At 41.4% G+C, this 17851-nt stretch overlaps 1 protein-coding gene across 1 annotated transcript in view; it reads right to left on the bottom strand.

The window, feature by feature from the left end:
* PHLDB2 (pleckstrin homology like domain family B member 2) overlaps nucleotides 1–17851 on the bottom strand; it is a 121385-nt gene that overhangs the window by 86900 nt on the left and 16634 nt on the right. The window contains exon 2 of the mRNA XM_040057197.2: nucleotides 14585–14673. The gene's annotated coding sequence lies outside the window, so the exon portion shown is untranslated. The remainder of the gene's footprint in view (nucleotides 1–14584; nucleotides 14674–17851) is intronic.

Consider the following 17851-nt stretch of genomic DNA (forward strand, 5'->3'; position numbering starts at 1 on the left):
CTTTTTAAAGGCCCCGAGAAGGCAGGGGGATGAGATGAGAAAAGGAAGTCCTGCCTATGTTGTTAGGAGAAGCTTCACTTCTAGACTCAGAAAGGGACTCTAAATGGTTCACAAAGGCACAAATTTAGAAAGTCTTCAAGAAAATGATAACTTTTTTTAAAAAATAAATAAATATTACAGCTCTTCCATCAAGATATTTAAAGCTGCTTTCCTGCATTTAAAAGCACACCCTGTCTTTTATTTCCTGGCTAGGTTGCAAAAAAAAAAAAAAAAAAAAAAAAAAAAAAAAAAAAAAAAAAAAAAAAAAACAACAACCCTGCAGAGGTACAGCAATTACAGCCCAAGGTAAACAAGAACAGTATGTGTTTCAGTATCTGAATGAGACAGTGAGGTAAATGGAATGAATATAAAAGAGAAGAAAGTGATACATTGCTCAGGTCAAAGACTCTGAAGATTCAGATTAAAAACTGTCCTCTGGGGCCTTAATATAAAGAGTATCTTTTGAATTAATTAATTTTACTCAGTAAGTTGCTGCATTAGGGCAAAGCCCATGCTGAAAGAAGGGCAGCTCTAACTAAAACAAGCTTCTAAATATAAACAGGCGATATCTGTCATCTTCATCTAGTGTAAAACATACAAATACTAAAACATGCCATTCTCGTGCTATCCTGTTTTGTCCCTCAGTTTCTTCCACAGCTAAAACTGAAAACCAAAAGGCTGTCTTGGTTTCTATATTTAAAAATTAAAAAAAAAAAAAAAAAAAAATCAAGTGGAAAAAACACAAAAGATTAGGTGTTTGTATTTTATTCTCAAATTTCTGAAAAACACCAAAGTAGTCTGGAAATCTGATTAAGAGTAGCAGGCAACCAAATGGCACCAAAGCAGGAAACATTTCCAGAAGGCCTCAAGCTAGTAGGACCCTGTGAAACCAGCAGAGCTTTACTGAAGGGCCCTACTTGTTCCTTCCAAAGATGAGTTTTGGGAGCCAGGAGCCACAGGTTCTAAGTGTTAAAACTACATCAGCCACTGATTTGTCATCACTTGGTTTTTTTCTCCCACCATAACCTATCCTACAGATATTTGGGTGTTTAATCATTACCTTAACTAAACTAATATTTAAAAATCTAGCCTTGTGTCTCTTCTTCTGCTTTCTGATTTTATTCTCTGTATTAATAATGGCTAAAGGGTTTTTTTTCTTGTTTAGTATACAGCAAATACTATATAAAAATATATACTCTGTTAGTTCTGTCACTTATACATTATATTTAATAATATAATCCCAGAGCATGCTCTACACTCCTGCTTCATGAAATTTGACACATAAATAAAATTCTTTTCTTATTCAGGATCAGCAAGAGAAATAAGTATTAACACAATAAAGTAAGAAATTCATTCAAACCAAAAGTACAAATTCAGATCAAGTTTGCTAAATCATTTCAGGCCAAACAGACAAGAGCACAACAGGTTAGCTTTGTGCGCTTCTCTCGGCGGATTTTAAATGCATCCCGTTGGAAAAAAATACCAAACCACTGAAAAGTTTTAGAAGGCAAATAAATGACATTTCTACCGCCTAGCTCACTCTGAGCCCGCTACAGTGACATTTCAGAAGGATGCAGCTGCCCATCAGTCCCTGCAGCAGCCAGCCCCTGTGATCTGTTGTCTCTAAGCAGGAGCCCTTTGCACAGGAGCAGCGGCGCAGGCGCCCAGGCAGCCGTGCCACCGCTGTTCACAAAGCCAGGCGCCGTACGCGGATCCTGCCGGGAAGGACGGCTCCAGGGAGCGCTGACACGGGCACGGGAGCTGCGGTTTGGCCGAGTGACACGCTTTAGGGGAGTTTCAGATGTCAGCTTTTATCTCAGCAGGTGTATCCTGCTGGGCCAGGGAAGTTTGGTAAAGTATTAATATGGGTATTTGAAGCAAATTTTCTAGGAACCATTGTAAGGATTCTAAGGGGACAGACAGCCAGTATTCTGTTTTTAACTAGCGGGTTTGTCCTTTCAGAGATTAATCCAAAATGAAATTTCACTATTACACTGTGGTATTTCTTTATGAGACCAGACGACCGCCAATGGCAAAAGGAAAGAGTCTGCTCTCTCTCACTGGGTGGGATATAACAGCTTTATTCTCGAGCTCTGCCCTGCTTGGCGGGAGCCCTTCCCAATGGCTCACCGGTCCCAGAGAGAGCGAGGCCCTGCCCATGCCAGGGCTTTTTCCCCAGGGGGCAGGACCCAGAGGCAGGGACAAGCCACTGCCCAATCTGGGATAAAGTGGGAGGGGAACAGAGTTGGGTTACAGCTGAGCAAGGACAGACCGTGTGATTACAAATCTGATGAAACACAATATAAACCAAATTAATGCATTACAACATTACACTATTCACATTTTAAGGTCTGCCTACTTGTTGGTTACTACTCCTAATGTCTGGTGCCTGCAACCAGGCTGTTAAAATTTAATTCACAGTATATTATACAACTGTGTAACTCCAAACATGCAGCTTTTTCTTAAGTATATAGTTCCACTTATTATTACATTTCAGAAAATATTTTAACAGGAAGTAACCAGTATTAGTTAAACCATGGCTTTGTTTTCCACAAATGGAATGCTCTGTACTTTCAATTTGAAATGATGAAAATATAAATATGCATTTCAAGACCTATGTAAACATTTGAATAGTTTAATCTGAGATGATTCATTTGAGAAAACTGGAATCTTTATCAAAGTTGCAGAAATTACCTGAGCAATATTCCATTCACTTGCCTATAAATATGTAAGTTTGAGCAAGGTATTGATTGTGGAAGAATTATTATAGATCTGCATCAGTCTGAGTAGGGAATTTAGACTTTATCATCCAGTGTAATGGAAAGGAGTCAGAATAATTTTCTATATTTTCTATATATTTTCTCTTTCTTTTTCCCATTTAGATTTTGGCAACTAACAAAATTTATTTTAATTTATCACAAATGTCATTGCCAGTTTGGTAGAAAGCCAAAGGCTTTTCCTTTGAACATCTTGTGCTCAAGTGTCACATCTGGAAAAACAAATATTTTTGAAGTCTTGCTACACTTCACTTAGGCTTTGATTTGTGATATACAAGAAAATCTAGATTTGAAAAAAAAAAAAAAAATCAAGAAAAATCTAGAGCCATGATCTAGTTCAAGGTGGTGCTCAGCCAAAGACCAGAGTCATTCTCAGAGGTCTTTTCCAACCTAATTGGTTCTGTGACTAATTCTGTGAAAAAGGCTGCCAAAAGTTACCATGTGACCAAACTTTTCAACCAAAGGCTACAATTTTTCTCTGAATTCAGTCAGAACAAACAAATCTTATGAAAAAGGCTGGGATTTTCTTTGCACTACAAGATTTTGAAGTCTTACAATGCTCCCATTGCTTAGGTACCCACAGCATCAGTAATGAAATTGAAAGACTTACAACATCTATGTCAGTGGTGATCTCAACAGAATTAACCCTGGAAATAAAATTATGAAAATAAATTTTCTTATAGTTTAGTCCGTATTTTCTAAAGTACCTGTGAGTTTAGATCTCTGATTTCCCATGTGCAACACACAGAAGTGCTCAGATGGTTTTGTTTTTCAGACAGCATTGAAGACTTCTCCTCTGAAAACCCAAATCCTACAGAGCATTTTAAGAAGACACCACCAATTGTCACTTGGGAAAATTACACCATGCAGTTTTAGCCTATGCCTGCAGCAGTGACTAATCGTTGTGGATTACACATAATCCACATGCAGTTTTCAGTCAAAATACTCAAAGTAAATTGTAAACAGCTATTTTCATGGCCAAGGGAAGGGATAGGGTAATTTCACTGTCCAGGTTTCATTACAGGACTAGTCTCCTCATGCACTCCCCTTTCGTCTTTGATCTTTTTATCCAGGATATATTAGCATTCAGTGACACAAATACATCTTTGAAGAAGAGACAATACAGTATGCAGGAGCTGTGTCAGGACCATCCATTTCTGTTTCCTTTGTGAACTGCCAGATACCCCTCCCATGCCATGGAATAATTTTGATCCAAGGGGAATTTTAATCCCCTGGGGGACGTGACAGTGTGAAGTAGGTTGCTTCTGCAGATCATTCCTGGCACAGGTAGCTTGGGGCAGCAATGGCCTGAATTCTGTGTGTGAGCCCCACGGGCAAACAGAGCCCTGCTCTGCTGTCCAGCACCCACTGATGGCCCCTGACATCCCAGACCTAAGGAAGGACCAAGTGCTTCTCTGAGGCAATGCTCCTGCCCCAGGCTGCCTGCCTGAGGAAGGCTTTCTCAGCCTTGTCCACTGTTTAAGTGGATCAAGTGCCCTTGGCACTTACTGGGGAGACACAAAACATCTGGAGACAGCCGGCTCAAGCCCTGGATTTTTTGGCAGCTGACACATTCACCTTCAGGAATGTAGCCACTGACCTTGACAGCATCCAAAGTGCACAGGGGTTTACAACGTGCCTCAGCCTCTCCCACCACCCCTCCTGTCTGTTCTGCCTTTCTGTCCTTGCATGCTCATGTCCCTAAAAGTGACAGAGGGACTATAGAAAACCCGGGAAAAGGGATGGGTGGGCACATACATGTGCTGCCTTCTCCCAGCTTCAGGCTATTCCTCTCCTCTAAACTCCTGTGAAAGGGGCGTTCAGCCACCTCCCTTTCTGCTTCCCCCATATCCCAGAGCTGCCCATGTTCACTGACAGCATTCACGAGTCCAAACAATATAGTCAGGCGTGTTGCAATATCTTCTAGGGGTGCAGAGAAAAGGAGGTGAAGTGAGAAGATTCATATTAAGAAGATAAATGCGTTAGAAGTGTCCATGTTTAAAGCTGGCTAAATATATATCTATTCAAAACTGAAAGCCAATCTTCTATAAGTTAAGGAGTTCCTATACAAAAATCATCTTTCAACAGAAATAGCCTAACGAATATTCCTATAGATTCAAACCCCAAGTTGTCTGCAGGGTTTATGCAGATATATCTCTGGTACTTATAAATTGAAAAGACTGGTTTTCTGACCGACTCTTTAATCATGACTCAATCACATTTTTAATTGATCAGAAGCAGCCATACTAAGGTCCATTATCACTCTTTTCTATAGATTTTGCTTTATTAATGAAGAATGGTGACAGATTAGACATCCTCCTCCAGATTATTTATTCCCTTCACCAGTGAAAGGAATGTTCAAACTCACAAACCAAATAGACTCAAAAAGCCTTCTGTAAATACTATCTAACAAAGTAAAATAGTCAACCATCTATGCCAAATAAGTCAGCAAATACACATAATCCTTTCTAAGAAGAAGAAATGGCTTGCCAAAAGCATAGTCTAGTCAAGTTCTACTGCTTCTTACAGACAGGCCCCTATTATCACTGGAAAGACCGAGACAGTGAATTATTTACTTCTTGCTATCAGTGACTCAGTGAGGAATGGAAGTTTACTCTTTTTCTTCAATGCCAATATTTTCCACCCCAGCAGCATCATACGTCCTTATGGAAAGGCTGCTACTGCCCATATATCCCTTTGCCCTATTTGCCACTTACGGCTTCGGCAGCATGGGACTGCGGCATGTGAAGCTGTGTGCTCAGTGGATCATCAGAATGTGTTGGCAAAATGGCCCATTTAAGACAAAGCATCACTTTACAAGATGAAGAATCACATGCTTAATTGCCTTCCCTGAACAAGAAGAGGTAATTGCAAGTATCTTGCATTGATGACTCCTCTATTGGTAGGTTCAAAAGGAGACATGAATGTGAGATGCTTTTACTACGGGACTACAGAAAGGGGTGACTCTGCAATCAGAGCTGTTTTTCATATATGAAAAAATGATTACTCAACCAGCGCTGACTGTTTAAGAAGGAAAAATGAACTACATGGAAAAAATGAGCAATACATTCAGCTGAATATTGCAGCGCTCCACTGGAGAGGAGCAAAGTTTTTACTATTAATATCCTAATCATACAATTTGCCCCTCAAGTACAGCTAGCCACTTGCATGGGCCATTTAGAGACTGAACCATTTAGCTCAATGAGCCGAGACACTGCAGGAGGTTTATCATGCTTGCATACATCAGATATTTCTAAAACATCATAAAAAGTTGTAGAAATATCCAGAGAAGTCTCTTCTAGGGTGAAGTTTAATTTTATTGCCTGATATTATAAAGCTGTATTTTCCTCCTGAAGTTCACAGGATCTAGCAGCAAAATTATTTTCATTTCCAAAGGATGCTAAGGGACTTACATAATTATGTATCCTGCTTAGCTTGTATATAAAATAATTAACCCTAAAATTTAGGAGCCTCACAAATAAAACTAACATCCCAGGGAGCTAGACAGTTAAAACCTTTGGAAAATTTTGAGCCTGTGCCTCTCTATTGCTTGTTCCACTCAAGGTCTCCTTTGAGAGTCATTAGATCCATTTCTCACGTGCGAAAAGATGTTTGAGACGGATGTCAATTGTTTCTTAACTTTCTTTCATGGATTCAAGAAAATCACAAAATAGAAGTCTGGTACCAAAAATAAAAGGCTCACAGCTGAGGCTCCAAGTAGGTTCATGACATCTTCTCATTTCTACATCCAGCCATAGATGAACAATGGTCTTCATTAGGGTTTTCTAGACAAGCTGCATGTCAGATGTTACAGAAGCTCTGCCTGAACCAACAACCATCTCTTACTGCTCAAGCACAAAGCACAGAGTCCAGAGCTGCTGCTGTTACCAGCCTCAGTAGCGGTGTAAACTAATTTTAGGAACCGTGGTTTCTAAATCAAGATGTATCAGCAAACAATTAGGAGATGGTGGAGGGCAGAAGGAGATAAGGATTTATGTAGAAAGGTGGTACTTGTGGATACCAGTCATGAAAGCCGCCTGGAGGCACAGGTCAGGAGCTTTCTGTGCTTTGTGCAGGAGCCAGTGGGCACAAGGACCATAAGAGTGACTGCTAGTGCCAAAAAATGTATTTCTTGAACTAAGTTGATATGGTGGGTTGAATCCTGGATGGACACCAGGTGCCCAATAAAACTGCTCTATCACTCCTCTCCTCAGCTGGACAGGAGAGAGAAAATACAGCAAATATCTTGCCATAAGGTCACAGCCTACTTTGGGCATCCCCCCACTCTGGCATGGCTTGCTCCATGGGCTGCAGGTGAATATCTGCTCCACCATGGACCTCCATGGGCTGCAGGGGTACAACCTGCCCCACCACGGTCTGCAGGGGAACCTCTGCTCTGGTGCCTGGAGCACTTCCTGCCCCTCCTTGTGCACTCACCTTGGTGTCTGCAGAGACGTTTCTCTCACATGCTCTCACTCGACTTCGCTCTGCCTGCAATTTGCCTCTGCACAATATTTTTTCCCTCCTTCTTACACGTTGTAACAGAGGCAGTGCTATTGCCACTGACGGGCTCAGCCTTGATCCACGGCAGGTCCATCCTGGGGCCCGCTGGCATCGGCTCCATCGGGCACAGGGAAGGCTTCTGGCAGCTTCTCAGAGAAGCACCCCCTGCATCTCCCCTTGCCATGCAAACCCAGTTCAGCTGAGCTCCCGCCACAGCCGCTAAAGAGAAAAGCGGCCAGGACAGCGGCGCTGAGTGCGGCCGTGCCTACGGGAACAAAGCACAGCAAGGCAGCAAGAGAGCTCCTGGCCTCAGGAACCCAAAGGCCCCTGGCTTCCCGTGGAAAATGATAGCCTGTGACAAACACAAACCCCTGTGGCTGGCAGCAATTTCATCAAATACGGTAGTGTGGGAAAAAGAAGCTTAAAATAAAGCATGGCTTGAAAAAGAAATTAAACCAACAGCTTAATTTGTGTTCATTTACCAGACCCGAATATAAAAGGCTTAAAAATGCTTGTGAGATTACCAAGTATTTGTAAAGCTGTTCGTGGCTCCTAAAACAGTGATCAATATTAACAGGATTATGAAATTTAGGATGTCTAAGTGGATTTCCTTTCTTTCTTTAACGCTCTTCTGCCAGTGCACTTTTGTCATGTAGTGAGGAAATAGCATAATCGGGATTACTAAACCAAGTCCAGAGTACAAATAGCAAATGATCTGAGAAAAATGAAGCAAACCATATACATACACCATACAAAAATGACTAATGCCACATACATCTGGAAGATATTAGAGCTAATTGAAAATAATGAACAAACCGAGCAGGGCCAGCTTTATAGTCTCTATTATTTGTGGTGGCTAGAACTAGCAACAGTCAAAATATACATCTGTATTTGTATGTTCCATTTTTTAGATGTCACTGCAGCTCTACATAATTAATTCTATCACATCCCCCATCATCCAGACATATTGCCTAATATGTAAAAATAAATTGCTGCATTTCTTCTCATCTCTATCCTTTCCAAACCACAGATATCTCCTGTATGCAGCATATTATTAAAACTTTGAGGAAAGCAAAAGTTAATAACTGGTTTCTCCATAGGAAAATATTTTATGCTATGAAGGGATTTATTATCTGAAGTCAGGCAGGCTGCAAAGTCTGCTGATGAGAAACAACCCCTCTGCCACATTCAACTGTTTTGACAACTGTTAAATACAAGTGATGACACAGTCGAAATACCTAGTCTGAAGCAAGATAAGATGAATATCTCACATTAAATGCTTTCTTGTACTAATGCCTGTTTTTGCATGTATTAGCACCAATAGCAGAACAGCACTTGATACAGATGAAAGTAGAATTGGACTTGTAACCTTTACGTGAGCCAGATGTGATTCATAGCTCAAGCTATATCATTCCTATTTACTTGCTTATTTTATAATAAACAATAAACCTTTTCTAATTAGCACAGGATCCTGGGCAGAGCATGAGCCTGGACCATATACTGACCATTCAAGCCTAGGACAGGGCACGAATGAAGAAAACACTGTTGCTGCTGAATAGGGAGGCTCGCTAAAAGACACCCCAAAACCCCAGCCAAACCCCCAGCAGGCCAAACACGGGGATCTCCACACCTTTCCTGGCTCCCAGCCCAAAGGCACTCTGCTTCTCCCAACATCTTTTCTTACTGAGCAGCAAAGACACGGAAATGGGTCAAGGAGGCAGGTCTGAGGCTCCAGTGCACGAGTGAAAATCCCTGCATTCAGCACTGAGACTCACCCAGCATGACAACAGCCCTCCAGCATCCCTCCAGAATTTCCTCAAGGACACAGCAGGCTGGGGAAGAAACACCCTGAATGAAAAAAAATCTCACTGCACAGACTCATGCTTGGAAATATATTAATACATCAGTAATGCGACAGAAAAAGGCAACAGGCAACCAGACTGGAATTTCTTTGTAGGTAGCTTGCCAATAGTCTACACAATAGCTTGCATGGAGTGAATACTGAAATATTGAAAATAAGTTTGTTTTTGAAGGCCAGTGGAAAGCCTCTAAGAGAGAATAAGCATAAATACTACTAAACTTTACTGTTCTAATGTATGTGCTGTGTAGCATTTTATAGGCAGGTGAAGAACACCATTCTGTTCTCAGATAAACCAATCACGTATTAGCAGCCCGCCGAACTAAAGCTGAGATTTTTGTAGTGTGTGGGTTTCCTTAAGTCTAGCTTCCAGACTTGGCTAGCAGAATGAATTCTTTTCCTTTGATACAGACTATTGATGTCTCATGAATATTATAACATGTCCAAGTCCAAGCAACTGCAGAGTCAAGTACTTGCAAGTAGGCCGATTACAGCGCAGAGCTACGGTGAGATCTGTCTCTCTAAATGCAATCAAGGGATGCCAGTGCACTAAGATGAAACCACACTCAAAACCAAAATTTCACACAGCTGCTTCCAGAGCGGGGAATGACTCTTTTGATTCTAGAAGGCTACCATAACTGGTTAAAAAAAAAATGGAAATTCTGGAAAAGCAAAGCAAGTGAAGAAGCAACAGAAAATTAACACTAAGTGTTTCAATAAAAACAACACTGGTTTTCAGCTGTTCTCATTTTCACATTCTAGATTTACATACAGTTTAGTGAGGTTTCTCTATGAAGCTGACAGCTCCAACGGCAGCAGAGATTTAAAAGAAAGTTTATGCAACCCTAAAGTGAATTTCTCAGCCTTGTAATGTGAAAGGTACCAGTGTTAGATCAACAGCAAAGCACATCAGCTTTTCTATTACAAAACCTTTCAGGACAGGGTAGGAGAAAGGGCTTCAAGTCAGTTCTCTCCTCCTTCCAGCAATCTGGAGCAATGAGCCTTTCCTCGCAGCCCTCTAATTCAAATTCTGGACAAGGGTAATCACATTTCACACTTCATGGTTTAAACTGATCACCATATGAGTTAGGATAGAAAGTGTGTCTCACTGTATACGAAACTATCACACAAGTTCATAGCTGTGGAAGTGGTTTGTTTGCTGTAGGCTCAAGAATTGGGTATTTGCCCCAGAGGGAGATCTGGATGCTGGACATGGATAACTTCTTGCTGCTTTACTTCTCTAGCTGTGTGTCTCTGTGTTTCTGAAACTTGTCCAAAGCAGAAATTAAGACAAGTTTCATTGCTCTGAGCTAAGCATACCTTTTAGATATTTAACACGTTGCACTTCCACATACCAATAGTGACTTGCTAGGAAATTCCCTTGCTCTGCTAGTTAGAATGCACTGGAAGAATGGCTTTGATCATCTTCAGATGGATTCAGTCCTTGGGGCAGATTTATCATTTCAGAGTAAGATTCAGCATAGTCTCCATGAAGACCTTTAGCCATTTTGAGGTGTTTTGATTTTGGGGGGTTTTGGTTGGCACAAAAAGGCACAAATTTTGCATTTTAAAGCTGTTTTAGAGAAATCCAAATTTTATAAAGATTTTTTTTTTTTTTTTCATAGTGCACCTACAGTCTGCCTGCCCAGGTGACTGTCCTTTACAGCTCTGAGAGACCCACAGGGTAAAACAGCTGAGGACCTTAGCAGTTTCCACAGTTTTGATGGGGAATATAACAGCAATTTCCAGGGCCTGAATTGTCATTCAAGAGATGATGTACCTTCAGCAGCAAAGCTCTCTGAAGCAGGGCAGATGACAGCAATAATTTTTCCAAGTTTCTCCCCTCCAACAAAAGAGCAAGCAGAATATGGCAGGAACATTCATCAGAGGTAGAAAGCAGCAGGGCAGAGAAATGGAAAAAGAAAAGGGCTTTAGGCCCATTTCAAACAGCTCTGGATTCTTCAGGGCTTTGTGTAATCAGCTCTCAAGCAACAGAGCTGTCATTCCTTTGGAGACCACGTCCGACGGGAGTCACTTGGCTTCATACCCTGCATCTTTGGCCCCTATATCTCACTCCCTCCCCAGCAACTATTGTTCATATCATCTCACTTTGGGAATTCCAAAGGCTCTCTTTTCATCACCCCCTATCCAAACAAATGGGCTCTTTCAGCCATCTTTCCCATGGCTGGAGTTTGTTCCCTTTAGGAAGGCTGCACATACATTTCACACAATAGGTGCCATCTCCATGACACCATGGGCTGTCTGCACAAGGAAGAGCCACAAGTTTGCCACATAAATCCTACCATGTAATCGATTTTCCTTCCAACATTTCTGGGTCACAGCAAGCAGTCATGCTCTGGGGAGCTTTTCATAACCAAATTACTTCAGATTGCTCTGCTCTGAGTAATCCACTCTGACAATAGTTATTGTTTATGCTTGGAGCACCAATCAACACTGGAGCCCCACTGATGCCAGATAAACAGGCAGGTAAACACAGCCCCTGCCTGAAAGGACTGCATAGTTTATGTCAACAAGCACGCAGAGCAGAGTCTGAGTTCAGGAATTAGAAGCATGAGGTTGAGTTGAAGAAAGGCAGAAGCAAACCCTGGCCAAGAAGTTAGACCACCACAGGTTAAGGGTTCCACCCTCCCCCCAGCATGATCAGAAGCACAAGAGCAAGCAGGACCTTGAATTCACACCATACAGTCATGCTCCCAGGTAGAGTCAGCTGAGTACGCACCACCCCTGACAGATGTCACCTACACGGCTTGAACAGAGAATCTGCAACTTGCCCATTCCAGCCACTGTTACTTTCAGCAAAGCCATCTTAATGCCCATTTCAGCCACCATGCACCAGAGAACAGAGCATTACTTTTGTCTTTGCAAACAACTAATTTGGTTTCTTTCAGCCTTACTTTTCTTAAATTCCACAACCTGTGTCTTTCTCTTCACTGTGTAGGGGCCCAGTCTTCTTAGTCCTTTCAAGCCTCTCCCGTTGGCTTTAGAGGGAGTAGGATCCCTTTGAATGGATTTTAACCTACTGGAACAACCAACTATATATTACTAATAAACATAAATATATTACTGAGAAAAAAAAAATATATGTATATATCATCTCAGTCGCTGACCTTTTAAAATCTTTTTCCGCAGAACAGCAGTCTGTTAATTTGTTTCCCACCTTGTGACCAACTGACCAATTATTACTTGTGAGAGTGAAGAAATTCACATTTGTCTTCCCTGGCCTCCATAATCTGTTCTCAGATAATTTTTTTTTCAATTTCTTTCAGTTATTTTGAACCAGAAACTCATTGCCTAGAAATCCTGAGCCCCACTTCTAGCCCAAATATGACTTTATCAAATATACTTAACCATGAATCACTCTTCCATCATACAAATTATTAGGGAAAATACTGACTTCAGGCCTCTCTGATGAATATTTTCATTTGGATGATGATCCCAAGCTAGTACTTGAAGAGCTCTTCTCTGATCTGCTGTTTGATTAGATCATAGTTCCCTAGACTCACCAAGCAAGACAATACCAACATTTACTTAGAATGTTTGAATAACAAAGGACACATCCACATTTGGCTGTATCATCTTTTAAAGACTGATGTAAACCACTCTGGTGTTGAAAGGCGACAATCAAAGTCCTTTTTCCTGCAGAGTTCTGACAGAAAACTTGAAGATTAAAACAACTTCAGCAAGCATGAGTTTACCAAGCAGAAGAAGAAGTGACAAGTATCCCATGTTCCTTCTCAGAAGACACAGCCACCTTTTGCTCTCTCTTCCAAAAGCTGATCTCCTCATATCTCTTCCTGAGGCCTCTCTGCAGCAAATGGGCTTCTTGCTCATCTATTTCCACCATTCCCTTGAAAGACAGGTCCCAAGATGCTCTTTGTAGGATATAGAATGGTTTGAATTGAAAAGAATTTTTAAAGATCATCTAGTTCCAACTCCTCTGCCAAGAGCAGGGACACCTTTCACTAGATGAGGTTGCTCAAACCCCCATCCAGCCTGGCCTTGACCACTTTCAATGATGAGGCATCCACAACATCTCGGGGGGAATTTATGCTCGTGCCTCACCACCCTCATCATAATTGTCATTCTTCAAGAGGACCACAGAGGTTTGATTTGCTGCTTGCAGTGCATCACACAAAACTCTTTTTTTCCCCTCCAGTTCAAGCAATTTTGGCTGACAACCCAAGCCCACAGTAGCTGCAGAGCAGGAATATGCCTGCAATGCTCACAAGGACCTAGCCCACCTCACAGGCAGTCACTGCTCCTTGGCATGCGAGATCCCACTCCCCTTCCCACGTGCACAGCCAGGCTGTGTCCAGTGTTTGTGCTGGGTGGAACAAAAACATTTCTGCTTGCTGCACCCTGCAAAAGGCAGAGTGTAAGAATTGCATTCACAAGTGTAAAGGCTTAAGGTCTGACCAGTTTCAACAAAGCCAGGATCCAAAAAGGACATAAAAAGAATAAGGATGGAACAGTACCAAAAATACAGTGCAGTTCAAGTTGAAAAACATCAGCTGATAGTGTCCGTGATCAACGCGGTCTGCAAACGCTTAGTTTTATTTCCCATTTACTTCCAAGGGAAATATAATAGCACAGTAAAACCAGAGTTCTAAGAGGTCTGGATCTGAAAGTATTATTTGGTGCACACAAAGCATTCCACCACCTGAGTCTCAGAGAAACTCAAAATCTCCAGATTTCCAGAACTGCTAAGTTAAACTCTTTTGCAGCAATTCTCTGTTTTACTTTTCACAGTTGTACTATTCTATTCCACAGTCAAGCATGGCATTACAGAAACTATTCCTTGTTGACTCTAATAGCATCATTTCTCATAAACACTCGTCAGTGGATCTTTCACTTTGAGGCCCAAAGTTAGCATGGTCCTCGTTGATTTGCAAGAGAAAACAATTATCTTTGACTGCAAAAGGCATTTAAAGTTAGAAATCAAGAGACACTTGGTCATGGCAAAAACTTATAGAACCTTACCATTTCAAAGAGTTTTAAAAACTGCCTACTGCAATTCCCTGAGATTTTTCCTTTCACTTGTAAACTTCAGTGTTTCATAAATCTTAGGATTCTGCTAAAGCCAAACATTTAACCATTATATATTACTCCATAAAATAATACGGTGACCACATCACTTCCACAGTGTAGTAAATAGGCAATAAAGTAGTAATTTAGTCTGTTTGAGAATCTTTAAAGAGAGCACAGCTTTTCCACAGTGAGAGGTGTCAGCGGCAAAACTGCCATTTACACTGTACAATTGCTTCAGCAGGATTTCCTGCCATTGCAAAATATTCCTGTTTTGGCCATCATCAGGAATAGGCGAGCTCTGTTTGCTAAAGAATAGGCTTTATGACATTTTGGTATTGGCCATCACAGTGTGGGATACCTGAAGTTCAGTCTTGTTGAGCATTGTCCCAGCGCTGTCACATCCTGCCCTCACACAGTCTACAGGGCGCTTTGGAGCAGATTTCTTCCCTGTAAGCACAAGGATGAGACTCAGATCAGTTGTAAGGAAGACTCGATATCAACAAGGCTCATCACCCAGCACTCCACACTGCTGTCACAGTGTCACCTGAAAGCAGCCATGGCCGATCCCCATGGCAGGAAGAACTCATTTCTCTGAAGCTGAGCGCTGCAATGCGATGCTTGAGAATCAACTTATGCAGGACATTTAAACTGCACCTCTCCTTAGCAAGTCTAATGAACAACTCCACCATTAGTAATGGGAAAGCAGTCCCAGGAAAAACCTGCAAAAATGTGTTACGTTTTGCATCTGTGAAATGCAGCCTTATAAAAGCCACACATTCTTTTGCACCATCTTTTTAATTTTTTACATACTTACACAACTTTTAAACACAGAGGTAGCCTTTAATCTCTGCAATTTAATAGCCACTCCATACTCTAAAACAACAATTCCCAGGGTGGGAATTTCCACATCTTGACTTCACATTTGTTGCTAGAGGCACAGTTCTTCCCCCCCATGCCATGCTGCTCATTGCTCAGACAACTGGGCAATCTCAGCCCTGTGTTTATATTTTTCTGGGTTTGTAAAACCTTTGGGCTTGCATGGAAATGTCAATGCCATGGAAATGTCACCATTGCCACACTCTACCATCTCCATTCTCCAACAAACGGGGCTTTGCTGAGCACAGCACTGTGTGACTATCCTACTAAAACGATTTCTATAAAAATGCTAAAAGAGTAGAGCCTAGCCTGGTACAAAGGTGGAACTTGTGGAACCTCTGCAATCTCCCAAGGTGGCTTTCCCTGCCACGAGAGCTCATCTGCATGGATTCTCTGGTGTCTGTGCAAGATTGTAATCACCTCTAAGTTCTCTCTGGGGAACAGCAGTATCTTCTCCACCCTTTCACTGCATTTCATTGACAAAAAAGTAATCACTTTGGATAACTTCCTCCCACTATCATACCTGAAGTTGGACAATAGATAAAAAGAGTTTTCAGACAAAAAAAAAAGACATACAGGTACAGTACCAGGTCTGATAAAACAGCTCTGCATCCTTAGAAATCGCATTATTTTTTTACTTGCGTTAACCACCTTTTTGCTCCTAGTTTAACCTCCTAAATTTCAGTGTTATTTGACTTTTCAATACAGACTTTCCTATTTCTAGGTACAACATGAGAATCAGCACTTGATTCACACTACTTTGCAATGCCATAACGTGTTTAAAAATAACAGGGTACTAAACATTTCCTTTTGCACAAAGGCTTATAAGCCATTCCTCCCAGTTTTAAAATTAAACTTACATTTCAGATCAAGGCAGTTCTGAGTCACATCTTCAAAATGTGGCACATGAAAAATATGCAACATCGGCTGCAACTGGCTACAGACTGGTGCCAGTTTAAAGTATTTATGCAAGACAGGAATAGACAGAGGGAAATAACTGTCCCAAACTCTACTGAGGAATATGCCCTTTCCCAGGCCCTGTGTTTCGCTCAGTCCATAATCATTTTCCAATCTGCTGGAAGCCAGTGGTCCTGCTGCCAGGGAGTCTCTACTGACTCCTTCTAAAAGAATGCATGCTGGTTAGGGACTTCTTTCCCCTCCTTTGTCTCTCACACTTCATTTTCCCATCACAAACATACTTTGAATCTTTTCTTCTCATTGCTTTTCCATCTGACTCTGGCATCCTCCAGGACCAGTGCAGCACAACAGAAGACCTGCATCCATGTTGTCTTTCCTGTGCTTCTGAGGACAACGAGCGTATCAACTATACAGAGAGGTGCCCACAAATGTGATGATTTTTAAGTTCCCTTGTGGTGCAGGATGCTACTAAAAGGGAGTTCTATTCACTCTAACACAGGTGAGGGGTTCAGTCTTGTACAGCTTGCCAGGGCAGCACCATTTTGGGCTGTTTCTCCCAAGAATCTAAAGCAAGTCAAGCTCAGATGTGATGTTGGGCTGGTTGTGTCTTCTCTACCTGTTCCATGCTGTATGAAAACTCCTGGCAAAACACTGTGACTGGAGAGGGGGTGTTATTTCAAGTGAAGAGATTAACAGCCTAAATGAAATCATTAAAACACTAGTCTCCTGAAGGCTGTTTAGCAGTTAGGTAGCTACTTGAATGAAATGCTTTATTGTGGATAAGCCAGTCAAGAATCGGGTTTTGTTCTTGAAAATCATTGTGATGTTCAAGAGTAATTCATTATTAACAAGCAAAAAAAGCTGAAAATTTCCCAATTCTAAGACCAATAAAAATCTTTTAGGTTTACATTCTGATTTCAGTCAAGCGAAACCTTGTGGCAAACATTCTTTCTTTACTTTCAAATCCATCTTAAGATACCCAATGCAGTTTGGGTTGAGTATACTCTTCAAGAAACTAAATGAAACACACTGCTTTCCCAAAACACAGTTGATTAGGTATAGACATGTCACTTTCATGAAACAGAGGAAACTAGTTGCTCTTTTTTTTTTTTCCTCTAAATAATTTTCCAGGATCCACAGTTTCAAAGAAGGTGTTTTAGTTCTGATAAAACTGCATTCTCTATTCTACAGAAAAATCTTTTAATCAAAATTTTTCCCAGCATCTTAAGCTATAATGCTGGAGAAACCTGCTAAGGAAGTGTTCGTCCACGGCATCATCAGTTTCTCCCACAGTGGTTACCAGTGTTTGCTGGGAGCTGGAGGCACGGAAATTTCATCTTTAAGCTGCCCACATGCTCTTGACAGACAGCTATTGTGTCTGCATCAACACAGCTGCTATTTGATAATCCAAATCCCTCATTATTGTTTCCAAAGGAAAAGCATGCTTCCCTTCTTTCTTCTCATTTCCTTAAAAACAATTTTAATTTTTTTTTTTTTTTTTAGGAAAACTAAAATCGAAACCATTCCCCGACTTAAGAATTCAAGTCAATTATCCACAGAGTTGTCTCAAATCAACTGTTCTGATGGTGTTCATATTCTACTTTACTGCAGAATGAGGGGGTTTTTGTACATTGCACAAGATCTCATTGCCTCGAGGCTACAGCTCATCCTGGAAGCCTCCCCTTCCATATGAGGGGCTGTTCCTCTGTGTCAGGACGATCTGGAGGGCAACTGCTGTGTCCCAACTCAGACATTCCCCTGGCAAGTGCCACGCTTTGGCTGGTGCCACCAACCACCACCAGCCACAGACTCCAGTTGCCTCAGGGAGATT

Source organism: Hirundo rustica, chromosome 2, assembly GCF_015227805.2.
Source record: "Hirundo rustica isolate bHirRus1 chromosome 2, bHirRus1.pri.v3, whole genome shotgun sequence".
In the NCBI taxonomy this organism is placed as follows: Eukaryota; Metazoa; Chordata; class Aves; order Passeriformes; family Hirundinidae; genus Hirundo; species Hirundo rustica.